The sequence below is a fragment of the Balaenoptera physalus genome (assembly GCF_965194825.1).
Source record: "Balaenoptera physalus genome assembly, chromosome: 8".
NCBI lineage: Eukaryota > Metazoa > Chordata > Mammalia > Artiodactyla > Balaenopteridae > Balaenoptera > Balaenoptera physalus.
The window spans coordinates 71,031,717-71,052,653 of record NC_138887.1 but is presented as its reverse complement, the minus strand read 5'-3'; the positions used below and the strand labels follow the sequence as shown (position 1 = coordinate 71,052,653).

Below are 20,937 nucleotides of genomic sequence, written 5' to 3'. Positions count from 1 at the left end.
TGGGTGCATAAATATTTACAATTGTTATACCTTCCTCTTGGATCGATCCCTTGATTATTATATAGTGTCCTTCTTTGTCTCTTGTAATAGTCTTTATTTTAAAGTCTATTTTGTCTGATATGAGAATTGCTACTCCAGCTTTCTTTTGATTTCCATTTGCATGGAATATCTTTTTCCATCCCCTCACTTTCAGTCTATATGTGTCTCTAGGTCTGAAGTGGGTCTCTTGTACACAGCATATATATGGGTCTTGTTTTTGTATCCATTCAGCCAGCCTGTGTCTTTTGGTGGGAGCATTTAATCCATTTACATTCAAGGTAATTATCGATATGTATGTTCCTGTTCCCATTTTCTTAAATGTTTTGGGTTTGTTATTGTAGGTGTTTTCCTTCTCTTGTGTTTCTTGCCTAGAGAAGTTCCCTTAGCATTTGTTGTAAAGCTGGTTTGGTGGTGCTGAACTCTCTCAGCTTTTGCTTGTCTGTAAAGGTTTTAATTTCTCTGTCAAATGTGAATGAGATCCTTGCTGGGTAGAGTAATCTTGGTTGCAGGTTTTTCTCCTTCATCACTTTAAGTATATCCTGCCACTCCCTTCTGGCTTGCAGAGTTTCTGCTGAAAGATCAGATGTTAACCTTATGGGGATTCCCTTGTGTGTTATTTGCTCTTTTTCCCTTGCTGCCTTTAATATGTTTTCCTTATATTTAATTTTTGACAGTTTGATTAATATGTGTCTTGGCGTGTTTCTCCTTGGGTTTATCCTGTATGGGACTCTCTGTGCTTCCAGGACTTGATTAACTATTTCCTTTCCCATATTAGGGAAGTTTTCAACTATAATCTCCTCAAATATTTTCTCAGTCCCTTTCTTTTTCTCTTCTTCTTCTGGGACCCCTATAATTCGAATGTTGGTGCGTTTAATGTTGTCCCAGAGGTCTCTGAGACTGTCCTCAGTTCTTTTCATTCTTTTTTCTTTATCCTGCTCTGCAGTAGTTATTTCCACCATTTTATCTTCCAGGTCACTTATCCTTTCTTCTGCCTCAGTTATTCTGCTATTGATCCCATCTAGAGTATTTTTAATTTCATTTATTGTGTTTTTCATCATTGCTTGGTTCCTCTTTAGTTCTTCTACATCCTTGTTAAATGTTTCTTGCATTTTGTCTATTCTATTTCCAAGATTTTGGATCATCCTTACTATCATTATTCTGAATTCTTTTTCAGATAGACTGCCTATTTCCTCTTCATTTGTTAAGTCTGGTATGTTCTGACCCTGCTCCTTCATCTGCTGTGTGTTTTTCTGTCATCTCATTTTGCTTATCTTACTGTGTTTGGGGTCTCCTTTTCCCTGGCTGCAGGTTCGTAGTTCCTGTTGTTTTTGGTATCTGTCCCCAGTGGCTAAGGTTGGTTCAGTGGGTTGTGTAGGCTTCCTGGTGGAGGGGACTAGTGCCTGTGTTCTGGTGGATGAGGCTGGATCTTGTCTTTCTGGTGGGCACGTCCACGTCTGGTGGTGTAGTTTGGGGTGTCTGTGGCCTTACTATGATTTTAGGCAGCCTCTCTGCTAATGGATGGGGCTGTGTTCCTGTCTTGCTAGTTGTTTGGCATAGGGTGTCCAGCACTGTAGCTTTCTGGTCGTTGAGTGAAGCTGGGTCTTTATGTTGAGAGGGAGATCTCTGAGAGATTTTCACCGTTTGGTATTATGTGGAGCTGGGAGGTCTCTTGTGGACCAGTGTCCTGAATTTGGCTCTCCCACCTCAGAGGCATGGCCCTGATGCCTGGCTGGAGCACCAAGAGCCTTTCGTCCACACGGCTCAGAGTAAAAGGGAGAAAAAATAGAAAGAAAGAAAGAAGGAGGCTATAATATAGTGAAGTAAAATCAAGCTATTATAAAGCAGAGCTATACAGACAAAATCTCACCCAGAAGCGTATACATATACACTCACAAAAAAAAGGAAAAGGGGAAAAATTAATATATCCTGCTCCGAAAGTCCACCTCCTGAATTTGGGATGATTCGTTGTCTATTCAGGTATTCAACAGATGCAGGCACATCAAGTTGTTTGTGGAGTTTTAATCCGCTGCTTCTGAGGCTGCTGGGAGAGATTTCCCCTTCTCTTCTCTGTTCGCACACCTCCTGGGGATCAGCTTTGGATTTGGACCCGCCTCTGCGTGTAGGTCGCCTGAGGGCGTCTGTTCCCCGCCCAGACAGGACAGGGTTAAAGGAGCAGCTGCTTCGGGGGCTCTGGCTCACCCAGGCCGCGGGGAGGGAGGGGTACAGAGGAGGCGGGGCGAGCCTGCGGCGTCAGAGGCGGGTGTGATGTTGCAGCAGCCTGAGGTGCGCCGTGTGTTCTCCCGGGGAACTTGTCCCCGGATCACGGGAGCCTGGCGGTGGTGGGCTGTACCGGCTCCCGGGAGGGGCGGTGTGGAGAGTGACCTGTGCTCACCCACAGGCTTTTTGGAGGCGGCAGCAGCAGCCCCAGCGTCTCACGCCCGTCTCTGGGGTCCGCGCTGAGCGCCGCGGCTCACGCCCGTCTGTGGAGCTTGTTTAGGCGGCGCTCTGAATCCCCTCTCCCCGCGCGCCGTGAAACAAAGAGGCAAGAAAAAGTCTCTTGCCTCTTCGGCAGCTGCAGACTTTTTCCCGGACTCCCTACCAGCCAGCTGTGGTGCGCTAACCCCTACAGGCTGTGTTCACGCCGCCAGCCCCAGTCCTCTCCCTGCGATCCGACCGAAGCTGAGCCTCAGCTCCCAGCCCAGCCCGCCCCGGCGGGGGAACAGACAAGCCTCTCTTGGGCTGCTGAGTGCTGCTCGGCGCCGAGCCTCTGTGCGGGAATCTCTCCGCTTTTTCCTCTGCGCCCCTGTTGCTGTGGGATCCGCGCTGTTAGCCGCGGCTCGTGCCTGTCTCTGGAGCTCGTTTAGGCGGCGCTCTGAATCCCCTCTCCTCGCGCACCAGGAAACAAAGAGGGAAGAAAAAGTCTCGACTCTTCGGCAGCTCCAGACTTTTTCCCGGACTCCCTCCCGGCTAGCGATGGCGCACTAACCCCTTCAGGCTGTGTTCACGCTGCCAACCCCAGTCCTCTCCCTGCGATCCGACCTCAGAAGCCCGAGCCTTGGCTCCCAGCCCCGCCCGCCCCGGCGGGTGAGCAGAGAAGCCTCTCGGGCTGGTGAGTGCTGCTCGGCGCTGAGCCTCTGTGCGGGAATCTCTCCGCTTTGCCCTCCGCACCCCTATGGCTGCGCTCTCCTCCGTGGGTCCGAAGCTTCCCCCCTCTGCCACCTGCAGTCTCCGCCCGCGAAGGGGCTTCCTAGTGTGTGGAAACCTTTCCTCCTTCACAGATCCCTCCCACTGGTGCAGGTGCCGTCCCTATTCTTTTGTCTCTGATATTTCTTTTTTCTTTTGCCCTACCCAAGTACGGGGGGAGTTTCTTGCCTGTTTAGAGGTCGGACGTTTTCTGTCAGCGCTCAGTGGGTGTTCTGTGGGAGCAGTTCCACGAGTAGATGTATTTCTACTGTATCTGTGGGAAGGAAGGTGATCTCCGCGTCTTACTCTTCCGCCATCTTCTCTCCTCCCCCTCTTTTTTAAATGTTTGGTAGAATTTACCTGTGAAGGTGTCTGGTCCTGGACTTTTGTTTGTTGGCAGTGTTTTGTTTTGTATTGTTTTTAATTACTGATTCAATTTCGTTACTGGGAATATATCTGTTCATATTTTCTATTTCTTCCTGATTCAGTCTTGGAAGATTGTATGTTTCTAGGAATTTGTCAGTTTCTTCTAGGTTGTCCAGTTTGTTGGTGTATAATTATTCACAGCAATCTCTTATGGTCCTTTGTGTTTCTGTGGTGTCAGTGGTAAGTTCTCCTCTTTCATTTCTGATTTGTTTATTTGGGTTCTCTCTCTTTTTTTTCTTGATGAGTCTGGCTAAAGGTTTATCAATTTTGTTTATCTTTTCAAAGAACCGGCACTTAGTTTCATTGATCTTTTATATTATCTTTTTAGTCTCTATTTTATTTATTCCCTCTCTGACCTTTATTATTTCCTTCCTTCTGCTATCTTTGTTTTTCTATATATAGTTCCTGGAAAAATTTCTGGTCACACTGTGTCTTTTGATTGAAACATTTAGTCCACTTACATTTGAAGTAATTATTGAAAGGTATGTACTATTGTCCTTTTGTTAATATCTTCTGGTTGTCTTTGTAGTTCTTCTATTTTCTTCTTCTTTTGCTCTTTTCCCTTGTGATTTGATGATTGTCTTTAGGTGTAAGGTAAGGTTTTTATCTGAGATTTTTCTAGTTTCCTGTGGTAGAGTTGTATCACTCTAAATGTCCTTCTTAAAACTGCCTCTGCTGCATGCCGTAGATTTTGAGTGTCATGTTTCCATTTTCATTTGTCTCCAGGTATTTTTTGATTTCCTCTTTGATTTCTTCAATGACCCACTGGTTGTTTAGTAGCATATTGTTTAGCCTCCACGTGTTTGTGTTTTTTTCAGTTCTTTTCTTGTAGTTTACTCCTAGTTAATAGCATTGTGTGCAGAAAAGATGCTTTATTTGATTTCAGTCTTCTTAAGTTTATTGAGACTTGTTTTGTATCCTAGCATGTGATCTGTTCTGGAGAACATTCCATGTTCTTTTGGAAAGAATGTGTATTCTGCTGTTTTAGGATGGAATGTTCTGTCACTGTCTTTTAAGTACATCTATTCTAATGTGTCATTTAAGGCCTGTGTTTCCTCATTGATTTTCTGTCTGGATTATCTGTCCATTGATGTAAGTGGGATATTAAAGTCCCTACTATTATTGTATTACTGTCAGTCTCTCCCTTTATGTTTGTTAATATTTGCTTTATGTATTTAGGTGCTCCTGTGTTATGTGCATATATATTTACAAGTGTTATATCTTCTTGTTGGATAAACTGCTTTATCATTATATAATACCTTTCTCTGTTTCTTTTTAGTCTCTGTTTGGAAATCTATTTTGTTTGACATAAGTAATGCTACCTGATTTTTGTTTCATTTCCATTTGCATGGAATACGTTATTCCATCCTTTCATTTTCAGTTTGTGTATGTCTTTAGATCTGAATTGCAGGCAGCATGTATATGGGTCTTGTTTTTGTATCCATTCAGCCACTCTGTGTGTTTTGGAGTATTTAGTTCATTTACATTTAAAGTAATTATTGATAGGTACATACTTATGGCCTTTTTTGTTATTGTTTTCTGGTTGTTTTTTGTAGTTCTTCTCTTACTCTCTTCCCTTGTGATTTTATCTATCTTTGGTGTTATGTTTGGATTCCTTTCTCTTTATTTTTTGTGCATATATTGTAGGTTTTTGGTTTGTGGTTACCATGAAGTTCACATAAAACAGCCTGTATATATCAGTGTCTCTTTTAAGTTAATTATCTCTTAAGTTCGAATGCATTCTAACAGCCCTACATTTTTACTTACCCCGACATTTTCTGGTTTTGACGTCATATTTTACATCCTTTTATTTTGTGTATCCCTTAACTACTTACTGTAGATATAGATGATTTTACTAGTTTTGTCTTTTAACCTTCCTACTAGCTTTATAAGTTGTTTATCTACTAGCTTTATTGTATGTTTGCCTTTACCAATGAGATATTTCCTTTCCTAATTTTTATATTTCTAATTGTGGCCTTTTCTTTTTCTCTTAAAGACATCCCTTTAACATTTATTGTAAAGTTGGTTTACTGCTGCTGAATTATTTTAGCTTTTCTTGTTTGTAAAACTATCTCACCTTCAAATGAGAATGATAGTCTTACCAGGCAGTGTATTCTTGGGTTTTTCCTTTCATCATTTTGAATGTATCTGGCCTGCAACATTTCTGTTGAAAAGGCAGCTGACAGTCTTATGGGATTTCACTTGTTTGTAACTAGTTGCTTTTCCCTTGTTGATTTTAAGTTTCTCTCTTTATCTTTAATTTTTTACATTTTTATTATAATATGTCGTGGTGTGGATCTCTTTGATTTCATCTTGCTTTGACACTCTCTGTGGTTTGTGGACCTGAATGTCTGTTTCCTTCCCCAGGTTAGGGAATTTTCAACCATTATTTCTTCAGATAAGTTCTCTGCCCTTTTCTCTCTCTCTTCTCCTCTGGTACCTCTATAATGCTAATGTTAGTGTGCTTGATATTGTCTCAGAGGTCCCATAAACTATCCTCAATTTTTAAAATTCTTTTTCTTTTTCCTGTTTAGCTTGGGTGATTTCCAGTACTCTATCTTCCAGATTGTTGATCCATTTTTCTGTATCATCTAATCAACTGTTGAGTCCTCCTAGTGCGTTTTTCATTTTAGTTATTGTATTTTTCAGCTCTGATTGGCTTTTTAAATATTTTCTAACTCTTTATTGAAATTCTCACTGTGTTCATCATTCTTCTTCTGAGTTTGATGAGCACAGTAAAATGAGATCTCAAAAATGGCTGCCACCAGTTTTTGTCCCCAGGGGGAAGTCCCAGCTGCCTTCTGCCTCACTGGGAGGCTCTCCAAGATCAGCAAGTGCATCTGACCCAGTTGCCTTTTAAACTACTGCATTTGTGTGGGATTTGGAGTGTGTGAGGTTTTGTGTGTGCCCCTTAAGAGTGGAGTCTCTGTTTGCTTTACTCCTCTGGCTCTCCCAAATGTAAGCTCTGTTGCTTTTCAAAGATGAAGGTTCTGGGTGCTCATCCTCCCTCTGTAGGATCCCTGGACTGGGGACCCCAGTGTGGAGCTCAGACCCCTCACTCCTCAGGGAGGACCTTTGTGGTGTGATATCCCCTCTATTTATAGATCACCAAACCAGGGGTGTGGGTCCTGACTAGATGGCATCTTGGCCCCTCCTACCCACCTTGTTGTGGCTCCTTCTTAATAGCGTTAGCTGTGGAAAATCCTTTCTGCTAGGCTTCAGGTCCTTCTCACAGATAGTTGCTCTGTAAGTAGTTGTAATTTTGGTGTACCTGTGGGAGGAGGTGATTTCAGGATCTTCCTACTCCACCATCTTGATGCTGCTGCTCAATCATTTTCTGTGTGTCAGTTGAGTTTAGTTGTGCCAGAAGAGTTTAATTTTGGAAGAGTGAAAGGTGACAAAACAGCTTTGACAGCATAAGTTTAATAGATAGACATTTTTGTGGAGTAGAGCCACAAATCAATCCCCTTGCAAATTTGTACTACTGCAAAACTAGCTAATGCTATGATCTTCCACTCCATTTTAAAATGTTGAGCACAGTTAATTCCATCACTGTATTCCATTATTATGTGAGTAAGCAATTTTTGGGTACCTGTTTTCCAAAGAAAATGTTTTAAATTTTTTGGACAATTTTTTCAACTTGCTTTTCTCTTTTGAAAACATAGTCATCATATGTTTCCTTTGTGTTCTTTCCAGAGTTGACCTTTTTCAATAACTTTTTTCCTTACCATTTCTTCAGAACTCAATGTTTGCTTTTTATTTTTCTATTCAAAATCAAGACCCATGGACTTTCCTTAAAAATAATACATTTCATTCTTAGTAATATCTTTACATATTTAGCTATATACATTTACATTAAAACACTAAAACCTAAGAGTGAGGAATTAGTAGTTTAAATGATTTTTTAAAACTTATCATGATTACTGCATTGACTGTTTATATTCCATATGAATGAAAATGGAGCAGCAGCAATGAACCCAACATATCTCTGAACTGGTGAGATCTAGTATTTTGGCTGCAAAATTGTCACTTTATGCATTTGTAAAGGGCACTCACTTCTCACTTGAATATTCTTTTTTTATTACTGTTTTTCTATCACTAGATGGTTACTTAGTGCAGGTATCTGGCACATGGTTTCTAGTATTTCAGTGTATATAGTATCAATAGATTCATTATAAATACCTGTGCCAGTATTCCTACTGCAAACTCCAAGTATCTCATATTCTTCATAAAATTGATACACTGATTCTGTATTTGCTTTTCACTATCTAAATGCAAGAGATCATTGATTAAAACACACATTTTCAAATTGTTTATTAAAGAATGAAATGAAATAATTTTATTAAAGAATAAGAATAATAAGAATTATATCATTTTCTTTACAGAAAATTAGAAAAATCAGAAAGTAGGTAAAAATAAAAGTCATTCATCTATACCCTTATGTCTCTAATGTAGCCACTATTAGTATTTACACTTGAGCAATGTGATTTGTTGGCTTTTAATTAGTAAGGTGCTTTCTTCTCTATTATTTTGAAAGTGAATTGTTTAAATGCATTATATATGCTCTTGGCATTTCTGAATGACAAGTATTTAGACAGGCAAGAATTAACCTTAGTCTAAATTTCATGTGAGAATCTGAGACTGAATACCATTCATTGGAATATAAAATAATTGACAAAAAAAATAACATAATTTTATCTTGTAGAAATTAAGTAGAAGAAAAAGTGTAATATATAGAGACTGAAACAGATGAAAATATTGTGACATTTGGGAAACATCCAAATCCAAGAATTTTATAACTCTTTCAAAGATACATGCTGACCTATTCAGAAGAGAAGATATCCTGATCCACAACCCAAATATCATGAATTCCCTTTTCATGTCCTCAAGCACTAAAGAGGAGCAATACTCATGTTAATATAAATTTTCTTTGCTGTCTTCCAAGACTTTATTACCTTTCCATCCTTGACCTAATTATATAAGACAAACAGTAATTATTTTGCCTGTACGTTTACTTATCTCCTAGTTTTGAGCAGAGAGAATGCGTAGTCATAAATGGAAGAATAGAGAACAAAAGGTATGAAAAGGAAACAAACAGAGAGTAGTTATTTGTGTCACAAAAGCATTCATTAAAAATCACTTTAAAAAGCCTTATCTTTTTTTTCTAAAAAAGCATGGTTTAATTTAATCACAAAACTTTAAAAACTAATAAAATGAGGGATATTGGATTAGAAATTATAGTACATTTCCTTTATAATCTATCTGGTGGGCTTATTCGAGAAATATTTATTGAGTACATCTTTTATAACACACTTTTTAAGCAAATATACTTGCCCTATTTGGGGAGGCATTGTTTAATACTAACCATATCAACATTACTGACAAGGAGCTATGGTGAGTTTTGCAGTAAGACTTGTTTTAACAATTGTTCCGGATTTTTTTTCTTATGGCGTGGGATTTAGCACTGAGCCAAGAGCTAAATGGATTCTGAATTAATATTATTTTTTTAGAAGATATTATGATCCTACCCCACAGCTGAAGAAATTATCTAGGAAAGTAACAGTGTCTAATATGTGCTAGGAAAATATTACTTTATATTCTGTTTTTGGTTATCTTACTTTGGGGGGTTAGAAAGAAAAAATTGACAATGATCAGTCTGTGTAAGGGATTTCTTACTTAAGTTTTCTCTCCCTTGGACAAGATAGAAAAGACAGTATTAATATTTAAATAGCAAGCGTATTTTGGAGAGAGACCTTCAAGGTGGCAGAGGATTAAGACGTGGAGATCACCTTCCTCCCCACAGATATGTCAAAAATACATCTATATGTGGAACAACTCCTAGAGAACACCTACTGAACGCTGGTAGAAGATGTCAGACTTGCCAAAAGGCAAGAAAATCCCCACGTACCTGGGGAGGGCAAAAGAAAAAAGAAAAAACAGAGACAAAAGAATAGGGACAAGACCTGCACCTCTGGGAGGGAGCTGTGAAGGAGGAAAAGTTTCCACACACTAGGGAGCCCCTTCACTGGCGGGGATGGGGGCGGTGGGCAGGGGGGAAGCTTTGAAGCCACGGAGGAGAGAGCAGCAACAGGGGTACAGAGGGCAAAGTGGAGAGATTCCCGCACAGAGGATCAGTGCCGACAAGCACTCACGAACCTGAGACACTTGTCTGCTCACCCGCTGGGGCGAGTGGGGGCTGGGAGCTGCGGCTCGGGCTTCAGAGGTCAGACCCCAGGGAGAGGACTGGGGTTGGCTGTGTGAAGACAGCCTGAAGGGGGCTAGTGTGCCACAGCTAGCCAGGAGGGAGTCCAGGAAAATGTCTGGACCTGCATAAGAGGCAAAAGACCATGGTTTCAGGGTGTGCGAGGAGAGGGGACTCCTTCCGCGTGTGCCCATAGAAGGCAGAGCACTGCCTAAGTGAGCTCCAGAGATGGGCTCAAGCTGCAGCCATCAGCTTGGACCACAGAGACGGGCATGTACCAGTAATGCTTCCACCACTGCCACCAAGAATCCTGTATGCAAGCACAGGTCACTACCCACACCCCTCCAGGAGCCTGTGAAGCACACTACTGCCAGGGTCCCATGATCCAGGGACAGATTCCCCAGGAGAACACACAATGCACCTCAGGCTGTTGCAATGTTACACTGTTGCCGCAGGCTCACCCCGCATTCCAATTATGACTACCGTACCCCCCCCTCCCCAGTCTGAGTGAACAAGAGAACCCTAATCAGCTGCTGCTTTAACCCCCTCCTGTCTGGATGGGGAACAGATGCCTGAGGGCAGCCTACACACAGAGGCAGGCCCAAAACCAAAGCTGAAACCCAGGAGCTGTGTGAACAAAGGAGAGAAAGGGTAATTTCTCTGTGCAGCCTCAGGAGCAGCAGATTAAATCCCCACAATCAACTTGATAAAACCTCCATCTGTGGAATACCTGAATAGACAACAGATGTTCCCAAAATTCAGGGGGTGGACTGTGGGAGCAACTGTAGACTTGGGGTTTGCTTTCTGTGTCTGATTTGTTTCCAGCTTTATGTTTATCTTAGTTTAGTTTTTAGTGCTTGATATCATTGGTGGATTTGTTTATTGGTTTGGTTGCTCTCTTCCTTTTTTTTTATATTTTATTTTTTTAATTAAAAAAATTTTTTTTCCTTTTTTCTCTTTTTGTGAGTGTGTATGTGTATGTTTCTTTGTGTGATTTTGTCTGTTTAGGTTTGCTTTTACCATTTGTCCTAGGGTTCTGTCTGTTTGGTGTTTTTCTTTTTTTTTTTCTTCCTTTTCTTCTGAGCCAAGTGGCTGGCAGGGTCTTGGTGCTCCGGCTGGGCGTCAGACCTGAGCCTGCAAGGTAGGAGAGCCGAGTCCAGGATATTGGACCACCAGAGATCTCCCGGCCCCATGTAACATCAATCAGCAAGAGCTCTCCCAGAGATCTCCAACTCAACACTAAGACCCAGCTGCACCCAACGGCCAGCAAGCTCCACTGCTGAATGCCTCATGCCAACAACTAGCAAGACAGGAACACAAACACACCTATTAACAGGGAGGCTGCCTAAAGTTATACTAACTTCAAAGAAAACCCAAGACACATCAATAGATGCAACCCTGCCCACTAGAAAGACAAGATCCAGCCCCACCCACCAAAACACATGCACCAGTCCCCCTACCACCAGGAAGCCTACACAAGCCACTGAACCAACTTCACCCACTGGGGGCAGACACCAAAAATAAGAGGAACTGCAAATTTGCAGCCTGCAAAAAGGAGACCCCAAACACAGTAAGTTAAACAAATGAGAAGACAGAAAAATATGCAGCAGAAGAAGGAGCAAGGTAAAAACCCATCAGACCAAACAAATGAAGAGGAAATAGGCAGTCTACCTGAAAAAGAATTCAGAGGAATGATAGTAAAGATGATCCAAAATCTCGGAAAAGAATGGAGAAAATACAAGAAATGTTTAACAAGGACCTAGAAGAACTAAATAGCAAACAAACAATGATGAACAACACAATACATGAGATTAAAAATACTCTAGAAGGAATCAATAGCAGAATAACAAGACAGAAGAACGGATAAGTGACCTGGAAGATAAAATAGTGGAAATAACTGCCACAGAGCAGAATAAAGAAAAAAGAATGAAAAGAATTGAGGACAGTCTCAGAGACCTCTGGGAAAACATTAAACGCACGAATATTCGAATTATAGGGCACCCAGAAGAAGAGAAAAAGAAAGGGACTGAGAAAATATTTGAAGAGATTATGGTTGAAATTTTCCCTAATATGGGAAAGTAAATAAGACCAGGAAGCACAGAGAGTCCCATACAGGATAAATCCAAGGAGAAACACGCCAAGACACATATTAATCAAACGATCATAAATTAAATGCAAAGAAAAAATAGTAAAAGCAGCAAGGGAAAAAGAACAAATAACATACAAGGGAATCCCCATAAGGTTAACAGCTGATCTTTTGGCAGAAACTCTGCAAGCCAGAAGGGAGTGGCAGGACATATTTAAAGTGATGAAAAGGAAAAACCTACAACCAAGATTCCTCTACCCAGCAAAGATCTCATTCAGATTCAATGGAAAAATTAAAACCTTTACAGACAAGCAAAAGCTAAGAGAATTCAGCACCACCAAACCAGCTTTACAACAAATGCTAAAGGAACATCTCTAGGCAGAAAACACAAGAGAAGGAAAACACCTACAATAACAAACCCAAAACAACTAAGAAAATGGTAATAGGATCCTACATATCGATATTACCTTAAATGTAAATGGATTAAATGTTCCCACCAAAAGACATAGACGGGCTGAATGGATACAAAAACAAGACCCATATATATGCTGTCTACACGTGACCCACTTCAGATCTAGAGACACATACAGACTGAAAGTGAGGGGATGGAAAAAGATATTCCATGCCAATCGAAATCAAAAGAAAGCTGGAGTAGCAATTCTCATATCACACAAAATAGACTTTAAAATAAAGACTGTTGCAAGAGACAAAGAAGGACACTATATAATGATCAAGGGATCAATACAAGAAGAAGATATAACAATTGTAAATATTTATGCACCCAACATAGGAGCATCTCAATACATAAGGCAAATACTAACAGCCATAAAAGGGGAAATCAACAGTAACACAGTCATAGTAGGGGACTTTAACAGCCCACTTTCACCAATGGACAGATCATCCAAAATGAAAATAAATAAGGAAACACAAGCTTTAAATGATACATTAGACCAGATGGACTTCATTGATATTTATAGGACATTCCATCCAAAAACAACAGAATACACTTTCTTCTTAAGTGCACATGGAACATTCTCCAGGATAGATCATATCTTGGGTCACATATCAAGCTTCGGTAAGTGTACGAAAATTGAAGTCATAACAAGTGTCTTTTCTGACCACAGCACTATGAGACTAGATATCAGTTATAGGGAAAAAACTGTAAAAATTACAAGCACATGGAAGTTAAACAATATGCTACTAAAGAGCCATAAGATCACCGAAGATATCAAAGAGCAAATCGAAAAATACCTAGAAACAAACGACAATGAAAATGCGATGACCCAAAACCTATTGGATGCAGCAAAAGCAGTTCTAAGAGGGAAGTTTATAGCAGTACAATCCTACCTCAAGAAACAGGAAAAATCTCAAATAAACAACCTAACCTTACACATAAAGCAATTAGAGGAAGAAGAAGAAACAAAACCCAAAGATAGCAGAAGGAAAGAAATCATAAAAATCAGATCAGAAATAAATGAAAAAGAAATGAAGGAAACAACAGCAATGATCAATAAAACTAAACACTGGTTGTTTGAGAAGATAAACAAAATTGATAAACCATTAGCCAGACTCACCAAGAAAAGGAGAAGACTCAAATCAATAGAATTAGAAATGAAAAAGGAGATGTAAAAACTGACACTGCAGAAATACAAAGGATTATGAGAGACTACTACAGGCAACTATATGCCAATAAAATGGACAACCTGGAAGTAATGGACAAATTCTTAGAAAAGTACAAACTTCCAAGACTGAACCAGGAAGGAATAGAAAATATGAACAGACCAATCACAAGCACTGAAATTGAAACTGTGATTAAAAATCTTCCAACAAACAAAAGCCCAGGACCAGATGGCTTCACAGGTGAATTCTATCAAACATTTAGAGAAGAGCTAACACCTATCCTTCTCAAATTCTTCCAAAATATGGCAGAGGGAGGAACACTCCCAAACTCATTCTACGAGGCCATCATCACCCTGATACCAAAACCAGACAAAGATACCACACACACAAAAAAAAACTACAGGCCAATATCACTGATGAACATAGATGCAAAAATCCTCAACAAAATATTAGCAAACAGAATCCAACAGCACATTAAAAGGATCATACACCATGATCAAGTGGGGTTTATCCCAGGAATGCAAGGATTCTTCAACATACACAAATCAATAACTGTGATACACCATATTAACAAATTGAAGGAGAAAACCATATGATAATCTCAATAGATGCAGGAAAAGCTTCTGAGAAAATTCAACACTGATTTATGATAAAAACTCTACAGAAAGTGGGCTTAGAGGGAACTTACATCAACATAATATAGGCCATATATGACAAACCCACAGCCAACATCGTTCTCAATGGTGAAAAACTGAAACCATTTCCTCCAAGATCAGGAACAAGACAAGGTTACTCCCTCTCACCACTGTTACTCAACATAGTTTTGGAAGTTTTAGCCACAACAATCAGTGAAGAAAAAGAAATAAAAGGAATCCAAATTGGAAATGAGGTAGTAAAACTGTCACTCTTTGCAGATGACATGATAATACAGATAGAGGATCCTAAAGATGCTCCCAGAAAACTACTAGAGCTAATCAATGAAGTTGGTAAAGTAACAGGATACAAAATTGATGCATAGAAAATATTTTGCATTCCTATACAATAACGGTGAAAAATCTGAAAGAGAAATTAAGGAAATACTTCCATTTACCATTGCAACCAAAAGAATAAAATACCTAGGAAAACCTACCTAAGGAGACAAAAGACCTGCAGGCAGAAAACTATAAGACACAGATGAAAGAATTTAAAGATGATACAAACAGATGGAGAGATATACCATGTTCTTGGATTGGAAGAACCAACATTGTGAAAATGACTATAGTACCCAAAGCAATCTACAGATTCAATGAAATCCCTGTCAAACTACCAATGGCATTTTTTTACAGTACTAGAACAAAAAGTTTCACAATTTGTATGGAAACACAAAAGACCCCGAATAGCCAATGCAATCTTGAGAAAGAAAAACGGAGCTGGAGGAATCAGGCTCCCTAACCTCAGAGTTTACTACAAAGCTACAGTAATCAAGACAGTGTGTTACTGGTACAAAAACAGAGCTATAGATCAGTGGAACAGCATAGAAAGCCCGGAGATAAACCCACACACATATGGTCACCTTATCTTTGATAAAGGAGGCAAGAATATACAATGGAGAAAAGACAGCCTGTTCAGTAAGCGATGCTGTGAAAACTGGACAGCTACATGTAAAAGAATGAAATTAGAACAGTTCCTAACACCATATGCAAAAATAAACTCAAAATGGGTTAAAGACCTAAATGTAATGCCAGACCCTATAAAACTCTTAGAGGAATACTTAGGCAAAACACTCTATGACATAAATCACAGCAAGATCCTTTTTGACTCACCTCCAGATAAATGGAAATAAAAACAAAAATAAACAAATGGGACCTAATGAAACTTCAAAGCTTTTGCAAAGCAAAGGAAACCATAAACAAGATGAAAAGACAACCCTCAGAACGGGAGAAAATATTTGCAAAGGAAGCAATTGACAAAGGATTCTTCTCCAAAATATTCAAGCAGCTCATGCAGCTCAATATCAAAGAAACAAACATCCCAATCCAAAAATGGGCCAAAGACCTAAATAAACATTTCTCCAAGAAGATATACAGATTGCCAACAAACACATGAAAGGATGCTCAACATCACTAATCATTAGAGAATGCAAGTCAAAACCACAATGAGGTATCACCTCACACTGGTCAGAATGACCATCATCAAAAAATCTACAAACAATAAATGCTGGAGAGGGTGTGGAGAAAAGGGAACTCTCTTGCACTGTTGGTAGGAATATAAATTGATACAGCCACTATGGAGAACAGTATGGAGATTCCGTTAAAAACTAAAAATAGAACTACCATGTGACCCAACAATCCCACTACTGGGTATATACCCTGAGAAAATCATAATTCCGAAAGAGACATGTACCACAATGTTCATTGCAGCACTATTTACAATAGCCAGGACATGGAAGCAAGCTAAGTGTCCATCGACAGATGAATGGATAAAGAAGATGTAGCACATATATACAATGGAATATTACTCAGTCAAAAAAAGAAATGAAATTGAGTTATTTGTGGTGAGGTAGATGGACCTAGAGTCTGTCATACAGAGTGAAAAGTCAGAAAGAGAAAAACAAATACCGCATGCTAACACATATATATGGAATCTAAGAAAAAAAATGGTTCTGATTAACTTAGGGGCAGGAAAGGAATCAAGGTGCAGAGGTAGAGAACGGAATTGTGGACATGAGGGGAAAGGGTAAGCTGGGATGAATTGAGAGAGTAACATTGACATATATACACTACCAAATGTCAAATAGATAGCTAGTGGGAAGCAGCCGCATAGCACAGGGAGATCAGCTCGGTGCTTTGTGACCACCTAGAGGGGTGGGATAGGGAGCGTGGGAGGGAGACATAAGAGGGAGGGTATATGGGGATATATGTATGTATATAGCTGATTCACTTTGTTATACAGCAGAAACTAACACACCATTGTAAAGCAATTATACTCCAATAAAGATGTTAAAATTTTTTTAAATAAAAAAATAAATAGTAAGCATATTTTGTATCAAAATGTGTTCAGGATATAAAGATAACTTTATGCTGGTTCTAATTATCCCAGCCAAAGAATGTTCTCATTTATTAAATCTGTCTCTTTAAGTCATCAAAAACGTTTTTGAACCAGTAGGTGTTAGAAGAAAATACATGAATGCGCAATAAGCACTTCATCTGCTGCTTCTGAGGTAGCAATATTGGATTGAGAGGCTGGTTGAGAAGCTAATTTTGCTTTTATGTATGGAGTTTTGAGGGGTTGTTATAAAAGTCAGCTGTCTTCGGCATTACATTTATTCCATTAGGGTGATTTGTTATGAATGAACTTGACTCTTGCTTAAGGATTAGAAAAATTAATCTTTGTGCCAAGGATGAGCCATTGACATCACTTCCACTCAAAGTCACCACTTTCCCTCAGAGAGCATGCTCCGGCTCATTAGCTTTCCTTAGAATGTGACCAGGCATGAGAGAAGGTGAAAGGGAGTTATGGTGGGGGAGCAAGGACTGAGAAATTGATGTGCTACCATTTCTCTCTTTCCCTTTCCATGCACATACCCAGTAAATGGACATCTAAGCTTCCATTTAAAAAATGTGCTTAGACCACTTGATCCCTATAGAAGGACTGTGAAAACTAAACCAGGCAATGAGTTGTTGAAATTGGTTAATAAGCCATTTTGTAACAGCCAGATGTATTGCTGTGGTCATTTCACGATGTATAGAAATACCAAACCATTATACTGAATACCTGAAACTGATACAATGTTACATGTCAATTATGTCTCAGAAAAATCTCTCTCCACTCTAAGTGAATTTAAATGGGATTTCATTTTGTTGTTGTTGTTTAATAACCCCAGATAACCTAAAACATTTGAAGTTGGTAAGCATTTTTGAAACATTCTGAAGCCACTTGACTATACCAATTTTTATACATCATTAGAGAGGTTTGTATATAAGTTTGATAACTGCCACAGAACTTGTTCTCTGTTTTAAACTGACATTTTAAAAACTTTTTATTATGGAAAAACTTAAACATACACAAAAGTATAGAGGTTAGCATAATTTTAACATATATAAAATATAGACATTATGTGCTCGCTTCGTTCTGTAGGGCAGTCAAACAAGACATAATGGTTGTCCTTAAGTAGCTTAATTCTGCAAAGGAGACAAAAAAAAAAAAAAAAATCAATGACTATGGTGCCACACAGTACAAAGTGTTATGATCTATCTATCTGTCTATCTGTCTGTCTGTCTGTCTGTCTGTCCGTCTGTCTATCTGTCAGTCATTTATCATCATGTATCTGTATCTCCTTAGAACTATAGACAGAATCCTACTGGATTGGTTTAGAAAAGGGCTTCTGGAAGAAGGAGACACTGGTAAGGGGATCTAGTGAGATCAGTAACAGGGAGACGGATGCACTTTTCCATAATGCCATGAGTGCATGTGCTAGGGCTCATGAACACTTGAAGCTACAAATATTACACAAAACAAGAATTCTAAGTGAGTTTGGGAGAATGTCAGGAGCTGAAACAGAGAGGTAGTTAGAAGACCAGATTCTGGAGGACTATTGTTATAAAAATTCCAAATTTTGTCCTTAAAGCTATAGGAGACACTGAAATCCTTTTTTAATCCTTATTGGCTTTATACCAATAGACACTGAATACAGAAATTTTCAGTCTTAGGTGGTTTTAGTTGTTGATTCATTACATCATAGAAATGATAATCATCTATTTGGTATGTGTTATTGGGTGTTTGGTGTTCTTCAAATATTTAAACCAAACTTTGGACTACTAATTATACTTCTCTCTGTGTTTTGATCACTTCTGAGCTCAGGAGCTTTGAATCTGTCAGTGGTGTGTGGGGTTCTAGTGAGTGAGAACTACCTTTTTAGGAAAAGGTAGAAAATAAGTATCTAGAAGGTTGTTGTGAATGGCAGTGTGCTGACAAAATGCTTGAAACCTCCATATTCATTTCTTTAAGAAGTAAAGTTCAAGTGCTTCCGCAATGGTTTTCTAATAGCAGAAGCATGTAGTTCTCTGTAGAATCTCAGGTGTTGTAGCAGTCTGTGTCAATCTTACATTAAAATGACAGGAAAAAAAAACCCTCACCAATTAAAAAAATAACCTATATTCTGCTCTAACATAATTAACATGTAGGAAATTAGTGTACACTTTGACTTAAATATGAAAAAGTATCCTAAATGAAGAGACAGTTTTTATCTTTGTTAGGAATAAAACTTAAAAGGTAAAAGAGCAAACTGCTGCTTTTGGAACCCTTCTGCAGACTGATTAAAATAACAGGGTATTCATGAATATTTTCTACATACTTTTATCTGATTAAGTTGTGTTGCTTTTTATTGATCCGCCTAGTTTATTTGGTTGAAAATAACAAAATAGCACTTTGGAAGCAAACACATAGAATACTGTATGTTATAATGAATTTAAAATATCAAAATTTACAGACAATCCATAATATGCATACAGATTACTGTGAATTTACACACACACATACACACACACACGTCCTATAAATATATGTACATAATATTGAATGTTTTCTTTTTGAAGCACTTGTTAATTTTTTTCCTAACGTGTGTGTTTGAACTCTTAGTAATTTATTCAGCTGCATTTGATAAATGACTCATGAAGTTACTCACATTTTTTATCATTCCGATATAGCAGTACAATACTGCTCTAGGTTAATTTACTATATCCAGTAATCTTGAGTAGAACAATGACTCCTGGCTAACAAATATTTTAGGCTGATTTCCATTTCTATGTAACCTACTCTGCTTTTGAATAGTCATTATATAAGAGATTATAATACACTAACCTCAATGGAGGAAATGGGGAAATTTTGCAATAAAAATATGATGTTTGCAAAGCTTTTTCAATTTGAAAAGTTGTTTTATCCAGTATTTTATAGCACTTTTTAGTTCATTATTTTAAAATATTTTAAGTAAAAAATAACTTCCATTTATTGAGTACCTGTGTTGAAATCCCTTCTGCACCACTTATTTGCTGTATGAACTTGGGCAAATTTTGTAACATCTGTATATATCAATTCCAGCATCTGTAAATAGGGGATAATCATACTAATGACTTCCTAGGTTTTGTGAAGATTATATAAATTAATACATGTAAAAACATTTAAAGTAATCATTGATGGGTAACAAACACTTAGTATTTATTATATTGTCGTTGTTATTTTACATGGAGGTTAAGTAACTAAGTTTCTGTATCTTGTAAGTGTTAGGACAAGTTAGTTGCATCTGATTCCAAATTCATGTAAGTTCAATATATAATATCTCTTTGAATTTTCTGCAAGCTGTAAAGTTATCACCCTTTCCCCTTGCTTCACTGGTTTTAAATATCCTACTGAACTTCCAAGGATTCACATCTCCTATTAAGGTTTGTCTAAACATCTCATCCTATAAAGCTCCTTCTTTGTAGGCATCTTATCTTTTTGACGTATCTTCTCAACAAGAATGTATTAATGTCAGAGAGATTTGTAACTTACCCAGTCCCTTGCAGAGTATGTGTTTGGTTGATAATTCTTTCTATTTCTTCCTCTTCATTATCATTCCATAAATGATACACTAGATTACCTGGATCATAGAAAGACTGAGTGAATCATTATCCAAATTATCTAACTCTTTCCAATATGTCACCTTTGTTAGCCATAACTCACCCATCCTTCCATAGGTTTTTATATTCAGCTTTTCTTTTTTAGAACCTTTCTGTACCTTAGCAGCTAAAGCTATATTGGAAGGATTACTGGAAAAAAAAAAAAAGTGCTACAAATGATATGCATTGGTCTTTTCCTAAATCACCTATCTGTTCTAGAAAAATTCAAATTTGATTGGCACAATTTTCTCCTTTAAGAAAAAAGCAGCTTTCAAATAGGGAACGTGAAAGCTTCATCCTACTGAGTATCATTACAGAACTGTGGCCCAGAACTGAAGCTTCCTATAATTCTAAGAAAGCTTAATTAGATGTTCTAACCTACAGTGATAATGAGAGAGCTGAGTCTTTTGTGATACTCAAAGTGACAGTTTTTTGTTTTTGTTTTTAATTTAAGTATTTTGACAAAGCAAGATTTATGCATTCAGAGATTAATTTATATATTGAGATAGATTTTGATTCATAGATCAAAATATAGAAAGAAAATTCAACTTATTATTATTATAGTGTATTTTTAGTGAAATTTTAGTAGACTTTTAGCATTTCAAGGAATGACCTTCCTGAATGGAATCAGATGATTGTTTTATCTTTCCATTTTTGGGGTATAAAATTTTGGATTATTCATGATGAATGAAGATGATAACAAAGCACTTTGCCTTTCAGACAAATGTGTAGAGAATCTGCCTGCTTCT

At 38.4% G+C, this 20,937-nt stretch overlaps 1 protein-coding gene across 1 annotated transcript in view; it reads left to right on the top strand.

Moving 5' to 3' along the window:
- The window catches only part of LOC309665542 (uncharacterized protein), a 406,582-nt gene that overhangs the window by 338,387 nt on the left and 47,258 nt on the right, over window positions 1–20,937 (top strand). The gene's annotated exons all lie outside the window — the stretch shown is intronic.